Source organism: Scyliorhinus torazame, chromosome 3, assembly GCF_047496885.1.
Source record: "Scyliorhinus torazame isolate Kashiwa2021f chromosome 3, sScyTor2.1, whole genome shotgun sequence".
NCBI classification, from domain to species: domain Eukaryota; kingdom Metazoa; phylum Chordata; class Chondrichthyes; order Carcharhiniformes; family Scyliorhinidae; genus Scyliorhinus; species Scyliorhinus torazame.
The window spans coordinates 46,254,181-46,272,398 of record NC_092709.1 but is presented as its reverse complement, the minus strand read 5'-3'; the positions used below and the strand labels follow the sequence as shown (position 1 = coordinate 46,272,398).

The 18,218-nt window shown below is 54.1% G+C and overlaps 1 protein-coding gene across 4 annotated transcripts in view; it reads left to right on the top strand.

Moving 5' to 3' along the window:
- The window catches only part of LOC140408433 (alpha-1,3-mannosyl-glycoprotein 4-beta-N-acetylglucosaminyltransferase B-like), a 446,701-nt gene that overhangs the window by 197,995 nt on the left and 230,488 nt on the right, over window positions 1-18,218 (top strand). The window lies entirely within an intron of this gene.

The following is an 18,218-nucleotide window of genomic DNA, read 5'->3' as shown; positions in this document are numbered from 1 at the left end:
TGTTGCTTCACCGTGCCAGGGACCCCGGCGCGCTTCCTGGCTTAGGTCACTAATTGTGTGGAGTCTGCACGTTCTCCCTATGTCTGCATGAGCTTCCTCCGGATGCTCTGATTTACTCCACAAGTGTTGAATTACATGCTTGTTAGGCAAATTGGACATTCTGAATTATCTCTCAGTATACCCGAACAGGCGCCGGAATGTGGGACTAGGGGTTTTCACAGTAACTTCATTGCAATGGCAACGTAAGCATACTTGTGGCACTAATAAAGATAATGACTATTATAACATACAAGGATCTGCCACAGGCCCAATACAAGTGCAAACTGGGATCAAGCAAGGCTGTGTCATTACATCAATGCTCTCTTCCATCTTTCGCGCCGCAACACTCTGCCCCCTGCATGAAGCTCCCCATCAGAATGGAGCTACTCTATAGGACGAGTGGGAATCTATTCAACCTATGACACCTCCATTCCAAAACCAAGACCATCCAAATCTCTGTCATTAAGCTGTAATATGCTATCACTGCTTGCGTATGCGCATACTGAGGGGCACGCTCCAAACTATCTGATGCGACCATCAGTTCACGCGAGACAGAGAGTTTAAAAAAATATATATATATTTATTAAGAATTTTAACACAATTTTTCACCCTTACAAACAACCCCCCCCCGTAACAAAAGAAAGAGAGTGCACATAGCAAGACATGAACATGGTAAAACGGTATGTTACAGAGCTTTGTACATTGGAATCTTCCCGTACATGTCAGTTTTCCAGATCCTTCATGTATTTTCTTGCTCAAATATCCCCCAGACAGACCCCCCTTCCCCCTCCCTCCCTCCTCCCCCCCCCCCCCCCCCGTGCAAGACATCCCCCCCCCCTCCCCCCCACCCCCCTTCCCCCCTGGGTTGCTGCTGCTGCTGACCGACCTTCACCTAATGCTCCGCGAGATAGTCTAGGAACGGTTGCCACCGCCTGTAGAACCCCTGCGCAGACCCTCTCAAGGCAAACTTTATCCTCTCCAACTTAATAAACCCAGCCATATAATTTATCCAGGCCTGCACGCTGGGGGGCTTCGCCTCCTTCCACATTAGCAAGATCCTTTGCCGGGCGACTAGGGACGCAAAGGCCAGAATGCCGGCCTCTTTCGCCTCCTGCACTCCCGGCTCGTCCACTACTCCAAATATTGCTAGCCCCCAGCTTGGCGTCACCCGGACTTTCGCCACCTTAGATACTGTTCCCGCCACTCCCCTCCAGAACCCCTCCAGTGCCGGGCATGACCAAAACATATGGACATGGTTTGCCGGACTTCCTGAGCACCTCCCACATCTGTCCTCTACCCCAAAGAACTTACTCAGCCTCGCCTCCGTCATGTGTGCTCTATGAACCACCTTAAATTGTATCAGGCTAAGCCTGGCACATGAAGAAGAGGAATTAACCCTACTTAGGGCATCAGCCCATAGCCCCTCCTCAATCTCCTCCCCCAGCTCCTCCTCCCACTTACCCTTCAGCTCCTCTACCAACGCCTCCCCCTCTTCTTTCATCTCCTGGTATATCGCCGACACCTTGCCCTCTCCGACCCATACACCCGAGATCACCCTGTCTTGAATCTCCTGTGCCGGGAGCAACGGGAATTCCCTCACCTGTCGCCTCACAAACGCCCTCACCTGCATGTATCTGAAAGAATTTCCCGGGGGTAGCCCAAACTTCTCCTCCAGTGCCGCTAGGCTCGCAAACGTCCCATCAATGAACAGGTCCCCCATTCTTCTAATCCCTGCTCGATGCCAGCTCTGAAACCCCCCATCCATCCTCCCTGGGACAAGCCGATGGTTACCCCTGATCGGGGACCACACCGAGGCTCCCATAGCACCCCTGTGCCGACTCCACTGGCCCCAGATCTTTAGCTTTGCCGCCACCACCGGGCTCGTGGTATACCTTGTCGGCGAGAGCGGCAGCGGTGCCGTCACCAGCGCCCCCAGGCTCGTTTCCTTGCAGGACGCCATCTCCAACCTCTTCCATGCCGCCCCCTCTCCCTCCATCACCCACTTGCGGATCATCGCCACATTTGCTGCCCAGTAGTAGCCACCCAGATTCGGCAGTGCCAACCCTCCTCGGTCCCTACTGCGCTCCAGAAACCCTCTCCTTACCCTCGGGATCTTATTCGCCCACACAAAACCCATAATACTCCTGCCTACCCTCTTAAAAAAGGCCTTGGTGATTACAATTGGAAGGCACTGGAACACAAAAAGAAACCTCGGGAGGACCACCATTTTGACCGACTGCACTCTACCCTCTAGCAAGAGCGGCAACATGTCCCATCATTTGAAGTCCTCCTCCATCTGCTCCACCAGCCACGTCAGATTAAGTTTATGTAGGGCCCCCCAACTCCTAGCTATTTGGATCCCCAGGTACCGAAAGCTCCTTTCCGCCCTCCTCAGCGGTAGATCGTCTATCCCCCTTTCCTGGTCGCCTGACTGTACTACAAAAAGCTCAATCTTCCCTACATTAAGCTTATAGCCCGAAAAATCCCCAAACTCCCTTAGAGTCTGCATGACCTCCACCATCCCCTCCCCTGGATCCGCCACATACAGCAACAGGTCGTCTGCATAAAGCGACACCCGATGCTCCTCTCCCCCTCGGACCACCCCCCTCCATTTCCTAGACACCCTTAATGATATGGCCAAGGATTCAATTGCTAATGCAAACAACAGGGGGGACAGGGGGCACCCCTGCCTCGTCCCACGGTGCAGCCGAAAATACTCCGACCTCCGCCGATTCATAACCACACTCGCCAACGGGGCTCTGTAAAGGAGCTTAACCCAACTAATAAACCCTCCCCCGAACCCAAATCTACTCAACACTTCCCAGAGATACTCCCACTCCACCCGGTCAAAGGCCTTCTCTGCTTCCATAGCCGCCACTATCTCCGCCTATCCCTCCACCGATGGCATCATTATCACGTTTAGGAGCCGCCGCACATTGGTGTTTAGTTGCCTGCCCTTTACAAATCCCGTCTGGTCCTCGTGAATCACCCCCGGGACACAGTCCTCGATCCTCGTAGCCAGCACTTTTGCCAGAAACTTAGCCTCCACGTTGAGGAGCGAGATCGGCCTGTACGACCCACATTGCAGTGGGTCCCTGTCCCGCTTCAGGATCAAAGAGATCGTCGCCTCCGACATTGTCGGGGGCAGGGTCCCTCCCTCCCTTGCCTCATTAAAAGTCCTCACTAGCAAGGGGGCCAACAGGTCTACGTACTTCCTATAGAACTCAACCGGGAACCCGTCCGGTCCCGTGGCCTTCCCTGCCTGCATGCTCCCCTGTCCTCTAATCAGCTCCTCCAACCCAATTGGCGCCCCCAAACCAGCCACCTCCTGCTCCTCCACCCTCGGGAACCTCAGTTGGTCCAAGAGTCGTCGCATCCACTCTTCCCCCGCTGGGGGCTGGAATCTGTACAGCTCCTCATAGAAGGCCTTGAATGCCTCATTTACTTTCATCGCACTCCGCACCGTAGCTCCCCTTCCATCCTTGACTCCACCTATTTCCCTCGCTGCCATCCTCTTACGGGGCTGGTGTACCAGCATCCGACTCGCCTTCTCCCCATACTCATACGTCGCCCCCTGCGCTTTCCTCCACTGTGCCTCTGCCTTCCCTGTGGTCAACAGGTCAAACTCCGTCTGGAGACGTCGTCTTTCCCTAAGTAGTCCCTCTTCAGGGGCCTCTGCGTATCTCCTGTCCACTCTTAGAATCTCTCCCACTAATCTCTCCCTTTCCATGCCCTCTATCTTCACCCTATGAGCCCTGATGGAGATTAGTTCTCCCCTGATCACCGCCTTCAGCGCCTCCCATACCACCCCCACCTGCACCTCACCGTTGTCGTTGGCCTCCAAGTACCTTTCAATACACCCCCTCACCCTCCCACACACCGCCTCATCTGCCAGCAGTCCCACATCCAACCGCCACAACGGGCGTTGGTCCCTCTCCTCTCCCAACTCCAGTTCCACCCAGTGCGGGGCGTGATCTGAAATGGCTATGGCCGAATACTCCGTTCCCTCCACTTTCGGGATCAGCGCCCTGCCCAGAACAAAAAAATCTATCCGGGAGTAGGCTTTGTGCACGTGGGAGAAAAAAGAAAATTCCCTGGCCTGGCAAACCTCCACTGGTCCACTCCCCCCATCTGATCCATAAACCCCCTAAGCACCTTGGCCGCAGCCGGCCTCTTTCTGGTCCTAGATCTGGAGCGATCCAGTGCTGGGTCCAACACCGTATTAAAATCCCCACCCATTATCAAGCTTCCTACCTCCAGGTCCGGAATGCGCCCCAACATGCGCTTCATGAATCCGGCATCATCCCAGTTCGGGGCGTACACATTTACCAATACCACCCACGTCCCCTGCAGCTTACCACTCACCACCACGTATCGACCTCCATTGTCCACTATGATATTCGTCGCCTCAAACGACACCCGCTTCCCCACCAATATTGCCACCCCTCTGTTCTTCGCATCCAGCCCTGAATGGAATACCTGTCCTACCCATCCCTTTCTTAACCTGACCTGATCCGCCACCTTCAAATGTGTCTCCTGGAGCATGACCACGTCTGCCTTCAGTCCCTTTAAGTGCGTGAACACTCGGGCCTTCTTTACCGGCCCATTCAGGCCCCTCACATTCCACGTTATCAGACGGATTGGGGAGCCTCCCCCCCCCCCCCCCCCCCGTGCCCGCGCCGCCCTCACCCTCCAGTCCCCCAGACGGGAGACCCCCCGCCCCGATCACCTCTTCTGTGTCCCATTCCCCTTCGGCCAGTGCAGCAGCAACCCTATTCCCCCCCCCCCCCCCCCCGCCCCGCTAGACCCGTGTCTAACTCTTTTGCTCCCCCCATAGCACTCCCGTAAGTCAGCTGACTCCTGCTGAGTCCGGCTTCCCCCGCCGTCTCATTGATCCCCCCCCCCCCCGTGTGGGAATCTCCCAATCAGTGTGCGCTCCTCCATTCCCCCCCTCCGTCCTTCCCTAGCACGGGAAAAAGCCCGCGCTTTCCTAAGCCTGCTCCGCCCCCTCTGGCGCAGCTCCTGTTGTGGCCTTGTCTAATTCCCCCCATCCCCGAGCCTCCTCTCCCTCCAGCACCAGCACCCACCGTCTTGTACGGTCTTCTCACCCGGTCCCTTTCCCCATCCCCATCCATCCCCCAGCCCGTGGAACATTTCCTGCGTGTGATTAACACCCTGTGTACAACAAACATCAAACATCCCCCCCACCCTCACAGATCTCAGTTTGACTCCAACTTTTCAGTTTGAATAAAGGTCCAAGCCTCCTCAGGCGTTTCAAAATAGTGGTGTTGATCCTTGTATGTGACCCACAATCGCGCTTGCTGCAGCATTCCGAATCACACTCCTTTCCGGTGCAGCACCGCCTTGGCCCGGTTGAAACCCGCTCTCCTCTTTGCTACCTCCGTGCTCCAGTCCGGGTATATTCGGATCTCCACATTCTCCCAGCTGCTGCTCCGCTCTTTCTTGGCCCATTTCAAGACCTTCTCTCTGTCTGTGAAACGGTGAAACCTCACCACAATCGCCCTTGGCGGCTCGTTAGCCTTGGGCCTCCTCGCCAGCACCCGGTGTGCCCCATCCAGCTCCAAAGGCCTCGAAGGGGCCTCCGTGCCCATCATCGACTCGAGCATCGTGCTCGCGTATGCCCCGGCATCGGCCTCCTCCACTCCTTCAGGGAGACCCAGGATCCGAAGATTCTTTCTCCTCGACCTGTTCTCCAGGTCTTCGAATCTTCCCGCCCACCTCTTGTGCAGTGCCTCGTGCGCCTCCACCCTCACCGCAAGGCCCAAGATCTCATCCTAGTTCTCATTAACTTTTTTCTGCACCTCCTGGATCTTTACCTTGTGGGCTTTCTGGGTCATCCCTAGTCCTTCAATCGCCGACAGCATAGGCGCCAGCATCTCTTTCCGCAGCTCCACAAAACAGCGCTTAATGAACTCTTGCAGCTCCGGCCCGCCTTCCACTTTATCTCCGGCCTCTGCCATCTTGTTTTTCTTCCCTCGCTTCTCCCGCTGCTCCAACGCTGCTCTTTTGGCCGTTTCACTTCTTGTCCGATCCATAAACAGTGAAGGGGGACCTCACTCTCCCCTTCCCACGTGGAACGTCTTCAAAAAATTCCCGTTGGGACTCTTCTAGAGAGCCCGAAAGTCCGTGATCGCGGGAGCTGCCGAATCGTGCGGCTTAGCTCCGCATCGCCGCAACCGGAAGTCCGAGACAGAGAGTTGAAGTGAACAGTGGCTTTAATCGACTAGAACAGTGCCTGCCTGCGACTGCTCTGCTAGTGAGGGCTGCCTACAGGGCAGCTGCTCTTTATACCTCCCTTCACGGGGGCGGAGCCTACAAGGGCACCAACATGATACATTCTGTGTAATATCGTACAATGGTCCATAGGTGGAGCCCACATGGGCAACAGCATGATACAGTGTAATACAGTGGTGAATGGTTAGTACAATACGTTCACCACATTCACCCTCTGTTAACAAAATGAAGTCCGGCAGGGGTGAAGATTTCACAGGTTCAGTCTGTCCGGCACCCTGATCGTGCGCTGCGATCGCCGGAGCTCTGGTATCGCAGCTGGCCCGGGTGTCGAATTCATCGGTGCGGGCACAGACGTGGACTCCGGGAGCGTGTCTTCTGGAGCTTTGTTCCTGGGTGTCGGTGAAGGGGGAAGGGAGTATAGGAGGGGGTGCGGAGGCCATGTAGGGGCGGGTGCGCTGGTCGGCGTAGGTTGGGGGTAGGTGGTGGTGGAACCTGCGGGTGCCAGGTCCCGGAGGGAAACAGTATCCTGTCAGCCGTCGGGTTATTCTGCGTATACGTACTGGGGGTTGGTGTTAAGGAGCTGGACCCTCTCAACCAGGGGATCGGACTTATGGCTTCTTACGTGTTTGCGGAGTAGGACGGGCCCCGGTGTCTTCAGCCAGGACAGAAGTGAGACCCCGGAGGTGGATTTCCTGGGGAAAACAGACAGGTGGTCATGAGGGGTCTCGTTCGTGGCTGTGCCAAGGAGAGACCTAATGGAGTGGAGCGCATCGGGCAGGACCTCCTACCAGTGGGAAACTGGGAGATTCCTAGACCGTAGGGCCAGGAGGACGACCTTCCAGACCGTCGCGTTCTCCCTCTCCAACTGTCCGTTTCCCCGGGGGTTGTAACTGGTAGTCCTGCTCGAGGCGATGCCCTTACCGAGCAGGTACTGACGCAGTTCGTCGCTCATAAACGAGGCGCCCCGGTCACTGTAGACGTAAGTGGGGGAACCGAACAAGGGGAAGGCACTATGTAGGGCCTTAATGACGGTGGCCGTGGTCATGTCGGGGCAGGGGATCGCAAAGGAGAAGCGGGAGAACTCGTCAACGACGTTGAGAAAATAAGTGTTGTGGTTGGTAGAGGGGAGGGACCCTTTGAAGTTGATACTGAAGCACTCAAAGGGCCGGGATGCCTTCACCAGGTGGGCCTTATCTGGTCGATAGAAGTGCGGCTTACACTCCGTGCAGATTTGGCAGTCCCTGGTCATGGCTCTGACCTCCTCAGTGGAGTAGGGCAGGTTGTGGGCCTTGATGTAGTGGAGAAGCCAGATGACCCCCGGGTGGCAGAGGTCATCGTGGATGGCCCGGAGTTGGTCATCTTGCGTTGAGCTTCCCAGGACGATACACTATATTGTAATGATAGGTGGAGAGTTCGATCCTCCACCTCAAGATCTTATCGTTCTTGATCTTGCCCCGCTGTGTATTATCAAACATGAAGGCTACCGACCGTTGGTCGGTGACGAGGGTAAACCTCCTACCAACAAGGTAGTGCCTCCAGTGCCGCACGGCTTCCACGATGGCCTGGGCTTCTTTTCGACTGAGGAGTGCCGAATTTCGGAGGCGTTGAGGATACGGGAAAAAAAAGCTACTGGCCTGCCCGCCTGGTTAAGGGTGGCAGCGAGGGCGACCTCTGACGCATCGCTCTCCACCTGGAAGGGGACGGACTCATCCACCGCGCGCATCGCGGCTTTGGCAATATCTGCCTTGATGCGGCTGAAGGCCTGGCGGGCCTCAGCCGCCAGCGGGAAGAGGGTAGCTTTGATCAGTGGGCGGGCTTTGTCCGCGTAGTTGGGGACCCACTGGGCGTAATAGGAAAAGAACCCGAGGCACCTTTTCAGGGCCTTGGGGCAGTGGGGGAGGGAGAGTTGCAGGGGGGGGGGCATACGGTCGGGGTCGGGGTTGGGCCCTAGAACTGTGTGTTCCATGACGTAGCCGAGGGTGGCTAGTCGGATTGTGCGGAAAACCCATTTCTCCTTGTTATAAGTGAGGTTGAGGGCTCGGGCAGTTTGGAGAAATTTCTGGAGGTTGACGTCATGGTCCTGCTGGTCGTGGCCACCTCATCAAACTCTACCTGCCCCACCTGTGGCAGAGTGTGCAAATCCAACATTGGACTTCTCAGTCAACTCAGGACTCACAATGCCAGAGTCAAAGAAATTCAGCCTCGGTCCCGAGGGTCTGTCTATGAAGAAGCTGTTGGTGGGAGATTGCAGAGAGCGAATTGGCTGCTGTGTTTCCTACATTAAAACAGTGATTATACTTTGAAAAGTTCTTAATGGGCTGTGCAGCACTTTCAGAAATCCAGTGGCCATAAAAAACACTTTGTAAATACAATATTTCACTTTTTCCCTTTTCAAATTCAGGTGAGTAACTTGCCTATTATGTTGCACGCATTCTGGAAGGTTGATTTCCCTGAGTGTAGCTAGTGTCTCAGGGCAATCCTATCTTATGGCAGACCAGGAGGCCTCAGGTAGGCATTAATGCTCTCTTTAATAGTGTCACAAGTAGGCTTACATTAATGCTGCAATGACGTTACTGTGAAAATCCCCTAGTCACCACACTCCGGCGCCTGTTTGGGTACACTGAGGGAGAATTCAGAATGTCCAATTCACCTAACAAACACATCTTTTGGGAGGAAACCGCAAACCCACGCAGACACAGGGACAATGTACAGATTCTGCACAGACAGTGATCCAAGCCGGGAATCGAACCCGGGTCCCTGGCGCTGTGAAGCAACAGTGCTAACCACTGTGCTACCGTGCTGTCCCATTAGGTCCCTTACTTGCAAGTGGAAAGCCTCTAATGCCTACTTCAGGCTTGGGTAAAGGGCACTTCTTGTTTGTGCTTATCCAATATAATGGATGACACAATTCCGATCGGAGGGATACGTGTGTCCCCAGCCCGCCATTTTGGGGACGTAGGAGGCTAAATAAAGTCTGAAAAGTGAGTGTTATACAGCCCAATTTCTAGGCCTTAGAATCCATCTTAAACCAGGAGTTGGGAGAAGCCTGTAAAAACGAAAATAAAGAACACGCCTACATACATAAGTAGGAGCAGCATTTTGGCCATTCTGCCCCTCGAGATGCTCCAAACACACCGCCATTTGATAAGATTGCGGCTGATTTGATGGGGCCTCAACTTTATTTCCCGGCCGACCCCCTTGGTTAGTCAAGAATCTATCTGACTCTGCCTTAAAAATATTCAATGATCCTGCCTCCACTGCTGTCTGGAAAAAGGATTTGGGAGAAAAATATCCCTTCATTTTTGTCATAAATGGGAAACCCTTTCCTTTTTAAAGAATGTATTTGATTTGAAGCTGATCCTTGGGATGCTGGTTGATTTGGGTTTACTGTTAATTCTTCCATGGGACCTGACGCCATTTCTGATCATGAATATTTCTACCTTTGAAGTTGCTTTACTCTTTTAGCTGACATCTTTCTGTGATAGAAACTCTGACTTTGCAGCAGATTACGGAAGTGCAGTGAACAGAAAATAAACCAACTGCATGCTGCTTGTGTTGACAGATTTGAAATTGTTGAATCCATGGGTAAAATGCCACTCTCTTGATGGGCATTTCATTAAAAAAACCATTGACTACTGACCCTGTCGCTGGCTGTTTAAATGGCTGAAAATCCACCACTGTAGTGAAATGAAGGCATGGAATTAGCTCCAAATGTCAAGGAGATAGGTATCCTACTGTGCAATTGTTAGAGAACAAAACACTGTAAAACACACTGTATACCCGCTATGCATCCACACAGTAAATGCTGGAAATACACAGCAGATCTGTCAGTATCTGTAAAAAGATAAGACAGAATATGATATTTCAGATGAGTACCCTGCATCGCACTGAAAGGCGCTTTGAATCATTTACATCAGCTAACGGCTTCTTAATTATCAATTAACAAATCATTTTATGCATGCCGTTTCTCTCAGCCATTAATGTGTTCTCTCTATGGGTGGAGTCTTGTGCCCTCTGCTGTGGCAAGTTGCGGGGCGGGGGGGGGGGGGGGGGGGGGGGGGTGGAATATTTAATCAGGCAAGAGGGTTGTGGTGGTATGTATTAGGGGTAATACGGTACACCATGAATGCCGAGGAGCTATTGGAGGACAGATGCTGGGTCCCGATTGGATCTGCCGCCTACTGGGCTCCACCCAGATAGGCGGGGTATAAGAACCCGGTTTACTCCCCGCATCTGCATTCTGTGACTGAGCTGCTGGGGAACAAGTCTGAACAAGTCTGCTCAATAAAGCCTCGATTGAAGTTCTCTACGTCTCGCCTCGTATGTGATCGATGGTGCTACAATTTATTGAGCAGACTTAAAAAAGAATATGGAGCTCCGGATCGCCCCGGAGTGCCTGCGCATCGGCCCCCAAGCAGCTAACGCAACATCGGCGTTTAAACACTGGCTGGCGTGCTTTGAGGGGTACCTCCGAACGGCCCCCGGCAGACCAGAAGATGCAGGTCCTGCATTCCAGAGTGAGTCCCGAAATCTACGCTCTCATCGAGGACGCGGAAGAATTCCCAGCGGCGATCAACTTGCTGAAACAGAACTACATTAGGCCCGTCAACCAGGTCTACGCACGCTACCAGCTCGCGACGAGACAACAAATCCCCGGGGAACCGCTGGACGAATTCTTCAATGCGCTGACGATCCTGGGAAGAAACTGCGACTGCCCAGTGGTAACGGCGAATGAACATACGGACCTCCTGATCAGAGACGCTTACGTAGCAGGTTTGGCATCGTCGCAAATTTGCCAGAGACTTTTAGAGAAAGACTCTCTCGGACTCACAGAGGCACGGGCCCTTGCAGCCTCCCTCGACGTGGCCTCCCAAAACGCCCGCGCCTATGCCCCCGACCGTACTACAGCCCCTTGGGCTCCGTGGATCCCCGCCGCGACCGACCCCCCGGCACCCCCCACCCCTCTGCAAGTGTGCGCGGCCAGAATCCCAGACCACCCGGGGGGGGGCCCCGCTGCTACTTTTGCGGGCAGCCGAAACACCCCCGCCAGCGCTGCCCGGCCCGCTCGGCCACCTGTAAAAGCTGCGGCAAAAAGGGGCACTACGCAGCGGCGTGCCAGTCCCGTGGGGTCGCCGCTATCTCCGGGGAACAAACGTGACCACGGGCTCATCCCCCCCCCAGCGACCCACGGGCGGCCAACGGGCGCCGCCATTTTGGACCCCGGACACCACGAGGGGGGGACGGGCGCCGCCATCTTCCTACCTACGGGCCGCGTGCGATCCATGGCAGCGGCCATTTTGTCCACCCCCGGCCGTGTGTGACCCATGGGAGCGGCCATTTTGTCCACCCCCGGCAGTGTGCGATCCATGGACGCCGCCATCTTGGCTGACAGGCAAGGACCCCAGCGTGGACGGCTCCACACTGCCTGAAGACAACAATCTGATGCACCAACCACGTTTGGCATCGGTGACCCGCGACCAGTCGCGGCCCCGGACGCTCCAGACGATAACGACAAAGGTGCTGGTGAACGGGCACGAGACGCCGTGTTTGATCGACTCGGGGAGCACGGAGAGTTTTATTCATCCGGACACGGTAAGACGCTGTTCCCTTGTAATTCGGCCAAGCACCCAAAAGGTTTTCCTGGCGGCTGGGTCCCACTCTGTTGCAATCAAAGGGTTCTGCTTTGCAAACATAACGGTGCAGGGGAGAGAGTTCAAAAATTACCGGCTGTATGTCCTCCCCCATCTCTGCGCTCCCACCCTCCTGGGGTTGGACATCCAATGCAACCTCCAGAGCTTAACATTTAAATTTGGCGGCCCTATACCCCCACTGACTATCTGCGGCCTCGCGACACTCGAGGTCGAACCGCCCTCCTTGTTTGCGAACCTCACCCCGGATTGCAAACCCGTCGCCACTAGGAGCAGACTGTACAGCACCCAGGACCGGACGTTTATCAGGTCCGAGGTCCAGCGGCTGCTGAAGGAAGGCATTATCCAGGCCAGCAATAGTCCCTGGAGAGCTCAGGTGGTAGTAGTGAAGACAGGGGAGAAGCAGAGGATGGTCGCAGACTACAGGTACACGCAGCTAGATGCGTACCCTCTTCCCCGCATATCCGACATGGTCAATCGGATTGCACAGTACAAGGTCTTCTCCACCGTGGACCTTAAGTCCGCCTACCACCAGCTTCCCATTCACCCCGGTGACCGCAAGTACACTGCCTTCGAAGCAGACGAGCGGCTATACCACTTCTTAAGGGTTCTATTCAGCGTCACGAACGGAGTCTCGGTCTTCCAACGGGAGATGGAACGAATGGTTGACCAGCACGGTTTACGGGCCACGTTGCCGTACCTCGACAACGTCACCATCTGCGGCCACGACCAGCAGGACCACGACTCCAAACTCCGCAACTTCCTCCAGAACGCTAACGCCCTCAACCTCACCTACAACGAGGAAAAATGCGTGTTTAGCACCGACCGTCTAGCCATCTTGGGCTACGTAGTGTGTAATGGAGTGATAGGCCCCGACCCTGAACGCATGCGCCCCCTCATGGAGTTCCCTCTCCCCCACTGTGCCAAAGCCCTGAAACGCTGCCTGGGCTTCTTTTCTTATTACGCCCAATGGGTCCCCCAATACGCAGACAAGGCCCGCCCACTAATCCAGTCCACTACTTTTCCCCTGTCGACAGAGGCCCGCCAGGCCTTCAGCCGCATCAAAGCGGATATCGCAAAGGCCATGATGCGCGCCATCGACGAGTCCCTCCCCTTCCAAGTCGAGAGCGACGCATCCGACGTAGCTCTGGCGGCCACTCTCGACCAAGCGGGCAGACCCGTGGCCTTTTTCTCCCGGACCCTCCACGCTTCAGAAATTCGCCACTCCTCAGTAGAAAAGGAGGCCCAAGCCATAGTGAAAGCTGTGCGACATTGGAGGCATTACCTGGCCCGTAGGAGATTCACTCTCCTCACTGACCAACGGTCGGTAGCCTTCATGTTCGATAATGCACAGCGGGGCAAGATAAAGAACGACAAGATCCTGCGGTGGAGGATCGAACTCTCCACCTACAACTATGAGATCTTGTACCGTCCCGGAAAGCTGAACGAGCCGTCCGATGCCCTATCTCGCGGCACATGTGCCAACGCACAAGTGGACCGCCTCCAAGCCCTCCACGAGGACCTCTGTCACCCGGGGGTCACTCGCATCTACCACTTTATAAAGGCCCGCAACCTCCCGTACTCCGTCGAGGAGGTCCGAACAGTCACCAGGAACTGCCAAATCTGCGCAGAATGCAAACCGCAGTTTTTCAGGCCAGATAGAGTGCACCTGATAAAGGCTACCCGTCCCTTTGAACGCCTCAGTTTGGATTTCAAAGCCCCCCTCCCCTCCACCGATCGCAACACGTACTTTCTTAACGTCGTTGACGAATACTCCCGTTTCCCCTTCGCCATCCCCTGCCCCGACATGGCCACGGTCATTAAAGTCCTCTGCACCATCTTTACCCTGTTCGGTTTCCCCGCCTACATCCATAGCGATAGGGGGTCCTCCTTCATGAGTGACGAGCTGCGTCAATTCCTGCTCAGCAAGGACATAGCCTTGAGCAGGATGACCGGCTACAACCCCCGGGGGAACGGGCAGGTAGAGAGTGAGAACGGAACGGTCTGGAAGACCGTCCTACTGGCCCTACGGTCTATGAGTCTCCCAACTTCCCGCTGGCAGGAAGTCCTCCCGGATGCCCTTCATTCTATCCGGTCCCTGCTGTGCACCACCACGAACCAAACGCCTCACGAGCGCCTCCTTGTCTTCCCTAGGAAGTCCGCTTCTGGAACGTCAGTTCCGACCTGGCTGGCAGCCCCGGGACCCATCCTGCTCCGGAAACATGTGCGGGCGCACAAATCAGACCCACTGGTGGAAAAGGTACATCTACTCCACGCCAACCTGCAGTACGCCCACGTGGCGTTCCCAGACGGCCGACAGGACACGGTCTCTCTGCGGGACCTGGCGCCTGCCGGAGCTCCCCACACCCCCCCAACACCAATCACCACCCCCTCACTCCCGCCGGTGCACCCCACAGCCACCCCCTTCCCGGGGGGATCGGTTCTCCTCCCAGGCCCGCCCAGGAGTAAGGAAACAGAGAGGGACAGCGATGCTCCCAGAGTCGACCGGACCCGAGCCAGCACCACCACCACCCGGGCTGAGACGATCGGAGAGGGCGACCAGAGCACCATCTCGACTCATCGAGTCGACCTAAGATGTATATAATTCAGTGGCCCAGTAAAGCGGCATTGTTGTATATAGTTCAATGGTTAAGGCACCGACCCTGTAAACCCCTACCACCATACCACCCACCACCCTGCCGTGTTCCTTTTTACCGTGTGGGTAGCACGGTAGCATTGTGGATAGCACAATTGCTTCACAGCTCCAGGGTCCCAGGTTCGAAACCGGCTTGGGTCACTGTCTGTGCGGAGTCTGCACATCCTCCCCGTGTGTGCGTGGCTTTCCTCCGGGTGCTCCGGTTTCCTCCCACAGTCCAAAGATGTGCAGGTTAGGTGGATTGGGCATGATAAATTGCCCTTAGTGTTGGGTGGGGTTACTGGGTTATGGGGATAGGGTGGAGGTGTCGACCTTGGGTGGGGTGCTCTTTCCAAGAGCCGGTGCAGACTCGATGGGCCGAATGGCCTCCTTCTGCACTGTAAATTCTATGAAACAAGGGTAGAATGTGGTGGTATGTATTAGGGGTAATACGGTACACCATGAATGCCGAGGAGCTATTGGAGGACAGATGCTGTGTCCCGATTGGATCTGCCGCCTACTGGGCTCCACCCAGATAGGCGGGGTATAAGAACCCGGTTTACTCCCCGCAGCTGCATTCTGTGACTGAGCTGCTGGGGAACAAGTCTGCTCAATAAAGCCTTGATTGAAGTTCTCTACGTCTCGCCTCGTGTGTGATCGATGGTGCTACAAGGGTGTCAGGGGGACCCCCTCCACCTTCCCACCTCCAGCCTGATTAAGTCCGCAGCGGGAAAACCCACAGATGGCCTTTCCACCCTGCTGCAATTAAGTCACTGGTATTGATCCAGTTGAGGGGGGGGGGCTCGCCATGGGGTGCAAGACTATGCATTGTTTTCAGGGAACTGGGGTGCTGGTGGGTTGTGGGGGAGGGAGAGGAGCTCCCTCATTCAGAGGCACCCAATTCCTGGTCCAGGGACTCGACATTGAGAACACGGGACCTGCAAAGAGCCACAAGCCCTGCCCTTGCTGCCAACACCCCCTTCTGCCTTTCCAACTCCTTCCAACACCCATCCTGTGCCCCCACCCCCATCACCCATCTCTAGCATGAGATCCAGCAACAATCACAGTCCTTAGGAGGGTTTTGCACTGGCAGCAGCCACTACCTCCCCAGTTCAATGGCACTGCCAACTTCTGATTGACCAGCAACTCTCGGTGTGCTGGCCCACCACCCTCAAGGTCCTTGATCCAGTGGATGGCAAGTTGCTGGCCTGCCAAGTGCCTGAGTGAAAAAAGATGCAAAGGGCCTTCCCAAAAAGAGATGACACGAGGTTTTCACGGTTCTCCAGTTGAGGCCCCATTAGCCTTCACAAGATTCTATCTCTATATCTTCCACACTAGTGTTCCCTGTTTTTCAAATGACTATATATCTCTTTGCCTTAGTCTAATGAAGGGCGCACTCCTGACAGGTCATAATTACACAGAATATGCAGCACAGAAAATAAACTACCTGCATGCTGCTTCCCTCTCATGTGCTTGTCTAGTTTCCTCTTAAATACATCAATAAGCCGTTTTTTCCCTTTACAGGCTGGAAATTGGTGTGTATTGTATGTAGCATGTACCATGCATTGCACAAACTCGCCAAGCCCCCTTAGACAGCACCTTCCAAATCCACGGCCATTACCATCTGTGGTAGTCACCACTGTTGTATTATATTGTATATAAGGGTAGTATGGTAAGGCCCCTGAACTACAGGTACGGGGGTAGATCCCTGTCTGCTAGCTCCACCCAGTAGGTGGAGTATAAATGTGTGTGCTCTCCAAACAGCAGCCATTTCGTCAGCTGCTGTAGGACGCCACACATCTCTGTAATAAAGCCTCGATTACATTCGACTCTCGTCTCATCGTAATTGATAGTGCATCACCATCTACAAGGGCAAGGGCAGCAGATACATGGGAACACCATCGCTTCCAAGTTCCCTTCCAAGTCACTATCCATCCTGACTTGGAAATATATCGCCATTCCTTCACCGTCACTTGGTCAACATCCTGTAACTCTTTCCCTAATAACACTGTGGGTGTACCTACACCACCTGGACTGTAGCGAGGAGGCAGCTCATCAGCACCTTCTCCAGGGTAATTGGGGATGGGTAATAAAGCCAGCAGTAAAGCCTAGCCAGCAATGCCCACATGCCTTGAGTGAATAAAAAAAACTTGAGGGTGGCTTTCAAGAAGAGAAGAAAAGCAGGGGTCCGAATGAAACGTCCAGCAAATTGAATAAATTTGCACCTCAGTGATTCAACAAGCTCATCTGACCTATTTATGTATAAGATCACTCATTTATTTCCTTTTGTCAAGCTAACATCATTAATACCACAATGGCTTGATGATTCTGAGAGCCTGAGTGATGATTGAAAAGGGCTCATTTATATAATCTGAGACTGTCCTATCAGTCAGAGCATTTCAGTTCTTAAACTTTGTGAAGATTGACATGTTTTCGCTCCATCAGGCAGACTGAAGAAAAATGTGTTTTACAGAAGTATTAATCAATTCTAAGCACACTTAAATAGCAGAGTCTCGATGCAGCAGAGAATCCAGCACTGGGTGCTGATCCGTTACTGATGCTCCGGTCCACCGCTGGGGGTGGTATTGAGGTTTGCGTCCCATGCCAGCAAAAGGATGCAAACAGGTCAAAATGATCCATTTCCGTCCTAGTAATGGGTTGGGCACAGGGTTTTCCAGGCCTCTGTGATTCAAGTGGGTGTGGATTGGTTTAAGTATTTGCCAGCATGGTCTTGACACAGTGGACCTCATGGTGGGCCAAATGGGTAAGTACTTAAGTCCATTGGAGGGCCCTCTTTCCCCCATAATACAAATCCCGCCCATCCCAGTCTCCCCACAAGACGCCGCCAGCAGAGACCTCCATCATAGACCCCACCGGAGACCCCCAACGGACTCCTCACAACACACTCCCAATGTTTATAAACATCTAGGAATTAAGTGCTTTCCCTTTCTCTTTTTCTCAGCAGAAAGCACTTAACTGCTTTTGATGTGGTCATGAGCTATCAATCATAGCCAGGTGTTTATAAACATTGCAGCTAGGTTCACAACAGGGTACTTATTCAAGTGTGAAGGGAAATGGAAATAATCAATCCAGACATTTGGCTGTCTGGAAGCTGTCAATTACAGGTTATTAAAAGCTACTTCCCTTTGAAATGAATAGAGGATCTGAGGGGGTTTAAAGCCTTGTGAAGTGGTTTTGGCTTTCTATTACGTTACAGCTGCTGCTTTCTAGACATCTATCTGAGGCAGCTGGTGTAAGGCACAGGTTAGTGAGAAAGCCTGGGCTGTTCTTTAGTCTCCAGGCAAGGGTGATTGATGGGGAGGGGGTTCTCTGCTATGGGGGAGGGGAGGGCTTTCTGATATGGGGGGCTCCCTGTTTTGGGGGAAGTTCGCTGATAGGGGTCTTCCCTGTTATAGGCATTCCCTATTAGAAACATAGAAAATAGGAGAAGGAGGAGGTCATTCGACCCTTCGAACTTGCTCCACCATTCAATCGGATCATGGCTGATTTCTTCCTGGTCTCAATAGCCTGTTCCCCAAATCCCTTTAAGCCTTTTAAAAAAAAATCAGAAATATATCCATCTCCTTTTTGAAACCATTTAATGATTCGGACTCCACCGCACTCTGGGGCAGCGAGTTCCA